Genomic DNA, 7,995 nt, shown 5'->3' on the forward strand with positions numbered 1-7,995 from the left:
GGCTGTGTGAGTCCTCCCACCTCAGCCGACCTGTTGCGCAGGCATTAGCAGTGAACCTTTAAGGAAAGCAGCAGTGAAGTCTTTAGCTGGGGGGGAGAATTTTGTAATCAGTTATAGCTGAAATTTTCTGTTTGTATATTCTACGTTGAGTTTCCTTAGAAAAAGGTGCGTGGGTGCTGAAAGCAGTTATTTGTTCTGAAAACATTTATTGAACACCGACTCCCGGCTCCAGGCCAGTTGACAACAGAGTGACTGACTCATTACAGAGCCTACCCACATTCAAGTTCTATGAATGTGTGTCATTGAGAAAGGACTGCCGTGTCCTGGATTAATCTCAACACATTGATGCCCAGGACGCAGCCTCCTACACCGTGGCTAGCGAATGTCCTCTCCCCTTTGGCATTCATGCATGAGCTGTGAGAAGCTCTTTGCCAACTCATTTTACTTGTACCTGAGGAGGAACCGTGTACATTTAACAACATTTCTAACTCTGCGATAAATTCACACAATTATATTATGTGCCTTCTGCACATAGAATGCATTAGAAATGTGTTTCACCTACTTGGGATGGCTCTTAACAGGTCAGTCTGAAGATAAAGCCCAACTTCCTCCTGCCCCTGCCCCTCCTGTCTCCAGAGGATCTACTGAGTGTGCAGATGGGGTGCACAGGGATGGGAGAGGAGAGGTGGCCTCCAGGTAGCCTCCCTCCACCCACTAACTAGGGATGCCCCTCGAACCTGGATGGGACAAAAACAGGTATCAACACACATTTGTTCCACGGAAAACTGCTGAAGGCAAACTCCGACTCCGGTCTTCAAACCTTAGAGAATCAAAGTCTTGAGCAATCCAGAGTGACCCCAGCACCTTAACGGAAGGAAGCACCCTCATCTTCACCTTTGTGAGGTATGTGGCTGCCCCGGTGAGTAACTGCATCTCAGACCATTTAGTCTCCTTCTCCAACTATCTCAACTCCATGCAACTCCTAAGTCTCCGCCTTTTCTGAATACTCTTTGGCTCTTCCTCCTCCTGTGGTCAGCTAAGTGTGGGAAGATGGACGCCCTTAAGTGTTTCTGAGCTGTGGGTTCTGTCCTTTGACTATCCATTTGCTGTGTACATCTGCACGGCTGGGGTTTCTCCTGCTTTCTGTGTGATTCCCAGGTCAGCATTTCTGTCCCCACTAGTCTCAAGCTTTCATCCTGCATCTCCAACCGACCGTCCAGAGGGCCTGTCAGATGCCGTGGGTCTTAAGAGGAACTCATCCTCTCCAGGCTGCCTCTTGTCAGCCCCCCCCCCCATTATTATTACAGGCACCCCATGCTGTCATTCAGTCTCACCCCAACATCAAGAGGCGTCATCAGCAGTCCAACCTAATCAAGTGTCTGCCACCACTGTACACTAGGTAGGTCCTCGCCATCAGGGAGCTCCCAGCTCGACACCCCTCTGTCTGATCCCTGCCAGGACAGTGCTGCCCTGCACCTCCCATCGTTCCCTCCGTAATGCCGCTCCCCCGGACCTGCACCCCCGGCTCTGCTTCCTGCCCACAGTCCCTCCCCTGGTGCATATCTGTGGCTCTGACCAGGCTTCCCTTCTCCACCCACTGGCTTCAAGGCCTGCCACAGGTGCCATCCACTTCTCCAGCCTGTCCTGATCCGGCCCCCAGAAGCAGTGTCCATTTTCTGAATGTTCATAGTGCTCTCTGCGCTCATCAAAGTCTACTTGTGTTTTGGGGCATGTCACTTTCCCCATTCAACCCTAGGACCTCTGAAGGCAACCTTCATCTTTGTATTCCGCACCAGGACGGTGCCAGGCACAAGGAAGGTACAGCTCGCTCGCTCTTATCTCTCTCCTTCTATCCCNGTTCCCTCCGTAATGCCGCTCCCCGGACCTGCACCCCGGCTCTGCTTCCTGCCCACAGTCCCTCCCCTGGTGCATATCTGTGGCTCTGACCAGGCTTCCCTTCTCCACCCACTGGCTTCAAGGCCTGCCACAGGTGCCATCCACTTCTCCAGCCTGTCCTGATCCGGCCCCAGAAGCAGTGTCCATTTTCTGAATGTTCATAGTGCTCTCTGCGCTCATCAAAGTCTACTTGTGTTTTGGGGCATGTCACTTTCCCCATTCAACCCTAGGACCTCTGAAGGCAACCTTCATCTTTGTATTCCGCACCAGGACGGTGCCAGGCACAAGGAAGGTACAGCTCGCTCGCTCTTATCTCTCTCCTTCTATCCCCCCCTTTCTCTCTCTCCTCTTTTTAAAGTAAAGACAGGGTCTTGCTCTGTCACCCAGGTTGGAGTACAGTGGCATAATGAAAGCTCACTGCAGCCTTGACCTCTTGGGCTGAAGTGATCCTCCTGCCGCAGATGGCTGAGTAACTGGGACTGCAGGCCCACATCATCATGCTCAGCTAACAGGATTCTTGAATGAATACAAATGAACAGACCATACCCAGGCAAGAACCCATGTTCTGGAGGCCTCAGGTATATCCCAGGATGAAGGTGTCTGACCAGTGATGCTCTTCTGTGGCTACACCCCGCCCCCCGCACTTGGGGTTCCCTTGACTCCCAGAACTGCATTCAGTAGATGAGACCTCTTCACTCACCTTACTTGAAAGCTTGATTCTGAATTCGTCTGCACATCTCCCTAGGCCTTCCTTGTAACTGTCCCCTGGCCACTGGGATCTCAGCAAACTCATTCCCAGGGCCTTGTTTTCAAGTCTTCCTTGCTCAAAGGGTGGCTGTAGGATTAAATGAAATGCGGCTCAGCAAAATACCTGACAGCAGGCGTGCCATGCATTTTTCTTCTCTCCTTCCACACATACAAGAGTAGAAAATGGAAAGGAAGTGCTGTGGAGGATTTTTAGGGCAAGGAAATGATGATCCTAGAATGCTGGACACGTGTCGTCATATATCCGTCCAAACCCATAGAATGTGCATGTGAACCCTAACATAACTGTGACTGTGGGGGATGATAATGTGGCAAGGTAGCTTGATCCATAGTCGCAAATGTACCACTCTGGTGGGGGTGTTGATAGTGGAGGAGGCTGTGCCTGGGTGTAGGAGAGGTGCTATATGGGAATTCTCTGTACCTTTTAATTTTGCAGTGAACCTAAAATGGCTCTAAGAAAATAAAGTCAATGCTGGACGCATTGGCTCAGAGTTGTCATCCCAGCTGTATTCATTTTCATGCTGCTGATACAGACATATCTGAGACTGGGAAATTTACAAGAGAAATTTAATTGGACTTACGGTTCCACATGGTTGGGGAAGCCCCACAATCATCGTAGAAGGCGAGGAGGAGCAAGTCCTGTCTTACATGGATGGCAGCAGGCACAGAGCGTGTACAGGGGAACTCCCCTTTTTAAAACCATCAGGTCTTGTGAGACCCATTCACCATCACAAGAATAGCACGGGAAAGCCCCGCCCCCATAAGTCAATCACCTCCCACCGGGCCCCTCCCACAACAGGCGGAAATTGTGAGAGTTACAAGATGAGATTTGGGTGGGGACACAGAAGCAAACCATATCACCAGCACTTCGGGAGACCAAGGTGGGATGATAGCTTGAGGCCAGGAGTTCATGAGTGGCCTGGGCAATCAAGTTTGACCTCCAACCTGGGCAGCATGGTGAGACCCCCATCTCTTATAAAAAAATAAAAATTAGCTGGGCATGGTGGCACGTGCCTGTCATCTCAGCTACTTGGGAGGCTGAGGTGGGAGGATCACTTGAGCCTGGGAGGTCAAGACTGCAGTGAGCCATGTTTGCACCATTGCACTCCAGCCTGGGTGACAGAGCAAGATCCTGCCTCAGAAAAAAGAAAGTCTTTCTCAAAAATGCCAAGTGCTCCTCACATGATACTAGGGAACCTAGTCCTGGTCAGGAGGGCAGCTGCCATCCTCTCTCCGATGAGGGACTGGCACCAGCAGGCCCCGTCCTCTGCGGAGCCATCCCTAAGGCTCCTGAGCCACTTTTTACCTGCTCCTGTGACTGTTACCCAGGACCAACAAGCTCCAGGATGTGCCACAGGAAGGTGTGTCCAGGTCATCCTGGAGACAGCAGAGTCCCAGGGAGATTCAGGGCTTGCCACTGGAGGTGGTAACCTGTGCAGGCCCTGGGGCAGGACTGAGGTGTGGGCACAGTGACTCAGACTGCTCAGGTGACAGGCTTCAGGTCCTGCCCTTGCCCGGGACTCCTAGGCAGCCCCAATAGAGCAAGTTATTGCAATTTAGCCTGGAGGGATTACAAAATCCTGCTGTGATGGGCAAGGCCCTTGCAATCTGCAATGAACAACTGATGTTAACTGAGCTGGAATAGGGACAATCAGAGTGTATTCAGGACACATGCGCCAGTAGGTCTTCCAAATCAGGGGACCATTCCCAGCATTAATCCCTGAAACAAGCAGTCCTGCTCACCACAGCCCCGTAAGAGCTGCATTCTTATGCTCCTCATTTTGTAGGTGGAGAAACAGACTCAGAGTCGATTAGCACTTTGGCCAGGCTCGCCAGTTCATAAAGGGTGGCAGAAGGGTGTGACATCCATCACCCCGGGCTGTCTTCCCCAGGACTAACCCCTTTTTCATCCTAAAGATGTGATGGGTACTATGTTTGATTTTTGTTTTTAATAATTGAATTTCTTCTGCGTGTGATTTAGTCCATTTTGGCACGTAGTGTACCTTTGTGCCAACATGAGTTAGAGGAGAGATGTAGCAAATGCTGTGGGAAAGCACCATCAGATATGTTCATTCAGTCATTTGTTCCACAAGCTTCAGTGGGGAAGGCCCTGTGCTGGAGGCCGGGAATACAGGTGTGAAAAGACGTGGTCCCAGCCCTCAAGAGCTCGCCATTTAGCTAACTGTGTCACTAAAGTTGGAAAAACAAAGCCATGTGCCTCCTTTGGATATTAACAATTTTATGTATCCAAATTCAAAAGGAGGCTGTCAGCCTTAAGAGAGTTTTCAAGCCAAGGAATGCTCATTTGGAGTCTAAGGGCAGCGAAACACCTGTGCGTGGATGCGCGGGCATGAAAGCTCAGAGTTAGAAGGAGCTTGTGCCTGAGTACCTTTTTCTCTTCACAGTGAAGTTCGGGAATGATGACTTTGAACCCCCTTTGCTGGGGTTTGACTTTTGTGTTTTGAGTTTGGCTTCATGGACCTTGGATTTTAGAACTGGAAAGAGGCTTAGAAATTTCACCAGAGAGGCACAAAATAAGGCAATGATTTGGTGCAGAACAACCTTAGACAGAAGAAAAGGGGTGAGTGGCATCTCGTGACCTCTCCCTGGGCTGTGGTCTTCTTCTGGCTGGTTCCTGACGGGTGCCAGCAGCAAAGTCTGCTTGGCTGCAACTCTACTGACTGTGACACTGTGGGAGTCTTGAGTTTCAGGAACCCCAAATCCTGCATTTTTTATTCCTAGTGTTTGACCAGGATGGTGGGAAGAGGTTATGGTGACCAAAGAGGCTACCTGATGTGTATGTCTCGTTATCATAACTAATCCTTTATTGAGCTAGATGTTTTAGAAGTATTTTCTAGGCCGGGTGTGGTGGCTTACGCCTGTAATTCCAGCACTTTGGGAGGCCGAGGTGGGCGGATCACGAGGTCAAGAGATCAAGACCATCCTGGCCAATGTGGTGAAACTCCATCTCTACTAAAAACACAAAAATTAGCTGGGCATGGTGGTGCATGCCTGTAATCCAAGCTACTCGGGAGGCTGAGGCAGGAGAATAGTGTGAACCCAGGAGGCGGAAGTTGCAGTGAGCCGAGACTGCGCCACTGCACTCCAGCCTGGTGACAGAGCAACACTCCATCTCAAAAAAAAGAGAAATATTTTCTAATTTATTTTCAGAGCAATGTATAGATAATTATGATTGCTCTGACTCTGGGTGTGAAAAAAATGGGACTCTGGTTGATTGACATTTTCTCAAGGTTCCACAGCTGGCAAACAGCCAGGTCAGGACTGGAGCCCACACCTGTGTGACTCTGAAGTGTCCACTCTTTCTTCTGTGCTACAAGAGCCTCCCAGCTATTCCCTAGGATGATTATGTGAACATGTCGGGGGGAAAAGCACAACATATTCATCATTTAGGACTTAGTTCAGCAGCCACCCGCTGCCCTGACACCCTGGTCTGGGCTGGATGTCCCTCTTCTGCACTCATGGAGTGCTGGGTGCATGCTTATCACAGGAGCAGTTCTCCTCACTCTGTCCCAACACCTGGTACTGTCTGTCCCCTAATTCATGTTTAAGAAATGCTTTTGGTAAATAAATAATAAATTTAATAAATGATGAAATGAATAAGTGAATAAATGAAATTATTTCCTCTTATTTCTCTATTTTTAGGCAAGTGGGGCCTTTCAGGGTGGTAAGTGGGCACCTGCAGGCCAAAGAAATCTGTCTACTACTCAAGATTGCATTTATAAAATCAGACTTATTAAAGTATAATTTACAAACAATAAAATCCACCACTATTAAGTGTGCAATTTGGTCACTTTTGAGAAGCATATGCAGTTGTGTAATGACCACAACTACTGCGATATAGAACATTTCTATCCGCCAGTGTGTTTCCTCAAGCCCCTTTACAGTCGGTCCTCTCTCCCCCATGCCCTTGCCCCTTGCAACCACTGATCTGCTCTTTACCATTATAATTCTATTGTTTCCAGAATCTCATATACATAGAATCACTCCCACTTAGCATAATACTTTTGAGATTCAACAATGTCCGTAGTTTTTATTGCTAGCTAGTTTTCATTGTATGGATAGATAACAGTTTATTGAAGTTTTGGATTTTTTTGCAGTTTTGGACTCTTATGCATAAAACTTCTATGAACATTGAAATACAAGTCCTTCTTTGGGCATACACTTTCATTTCCCCTGGAAAATGCCTAGGAGTGAACAGGTTGGGTCATATGATAAATGTTTGTTTAATTTAGAATCTGTCAAACAGTTTTCTAAAAGGTACCACTTTCCATCCCTGCAAGAAGTTCATGAAAGTTCTGTGTGCTCTGCAACCTCCCCAGCACTTGATATTCTCAACCTTTCAAGTTTTTGTCATCCTAAAGCATAGCAGTATCTCATTTTGCTTCTGGTTTGTATTTTCTTCTGGATAGCTAATAATGCTGAACACCTTTTAATATGCTTATTGGCTATTCTTATATCTTCTTTTGTAAAGTGTCCAAATCTTTTGACTGCATTTTCATTGCATTTTTTATTGAGTTTTAAGGTGATTGTTCTACATAGAAACCTCTAGAAATCTACCTAAACCACCTCCTTGAACTAATAATGGATTTAGCATGCTTACAAGATACAAGAACAACACACAATTTTTTATGCTTTAATGAACTGTTGAAAATAAAAATTAAAAGCACAATATTTGCCTGGCAAGGTAGCTCACTCCTGAAATCCCAGCACTTTGGGAGGCCAAAGCAGAAGGGTCACTTTGAGGCCACGAGTTTGAGACCAGCCTGAGCAACATAGTAACACACTATCTCTACAAAAAAGTTTTAAAAATAGCCAGGCAAGGTGCACCTGTAGTCCTAGCTGTTCAGGAAGCTGAGGCGGGAGCATCACTTGTGTCCAGAAATTTGGGCTTACAGTAAGCTGATTGCACTACTGCACTCCAACGTGGACAACAGAACGAGACCCTATCTCAAAAAAAAAAAAAAAAAAAAAAAAAAAAAAAAGACACAATACCATGTACAATCCATTTTTAAAAGATTAAAATACTGAGGACATCAACAAAATGGCAGACCAGGAAGCTCCAGGCCCTTATTCTCCCATAAAACATCGAATAAACGACTACAGACTGACTGAAATCACTTTAAAGAGCCCTAGAAACCAACCAAAGATCTGTAGCAACCAAGCGAATACCAATCAGAAAAAAGCCATACTCAGAATGGTAGGAAATTTAGTGCTGTTTTTACTTGCCCATGCCTCACCCGTGCAGTGAAGGCCAGAGGAACAGGACCAATTTTTGACTCTCTCCCTTGGGCCAGAAAGAGCAGAGTCGAAATT

At 47.4% G+C, this 7,995-nt stretch overlaps 1 long non-coding RNA gene across 1 annotated transcript; it reads left to right on the forward strand.

Annotated features, from left to right (window-relative positions):
- Window positions 1-1,811, forward strand: LOC108536696 (uncharacterized). Its single transcript, XR_001887589.1, has 3 exons — window positions 1-903; window positions 1,308-1,399; window positions 1,609-1,811. It is a non-coding gene; the product is annotated as an uncharacterized LOC108536696 (long non-coding RNA).
- The last annotated feature ends 6,184 nt before the right edge of the window (window positions 1,812-7,995 follow it).

Source organism: Rhinopithecus bieti, unplaced genomic scaffold, assembly GCF_001698545.2.
Source record: "Rhinopithecus bieti isolate Rb0 unplaced genomic scaffold, ASM169854v2 scaffold_13857, whole genome shotgun sequence".
Classification (NCBI taxonomy): Eukaryota; Metazoa; Chordata; class Mammalia; order Primates; family Cercopithecidae; genus Rhinopithecus; species Rhinopithecus bieti.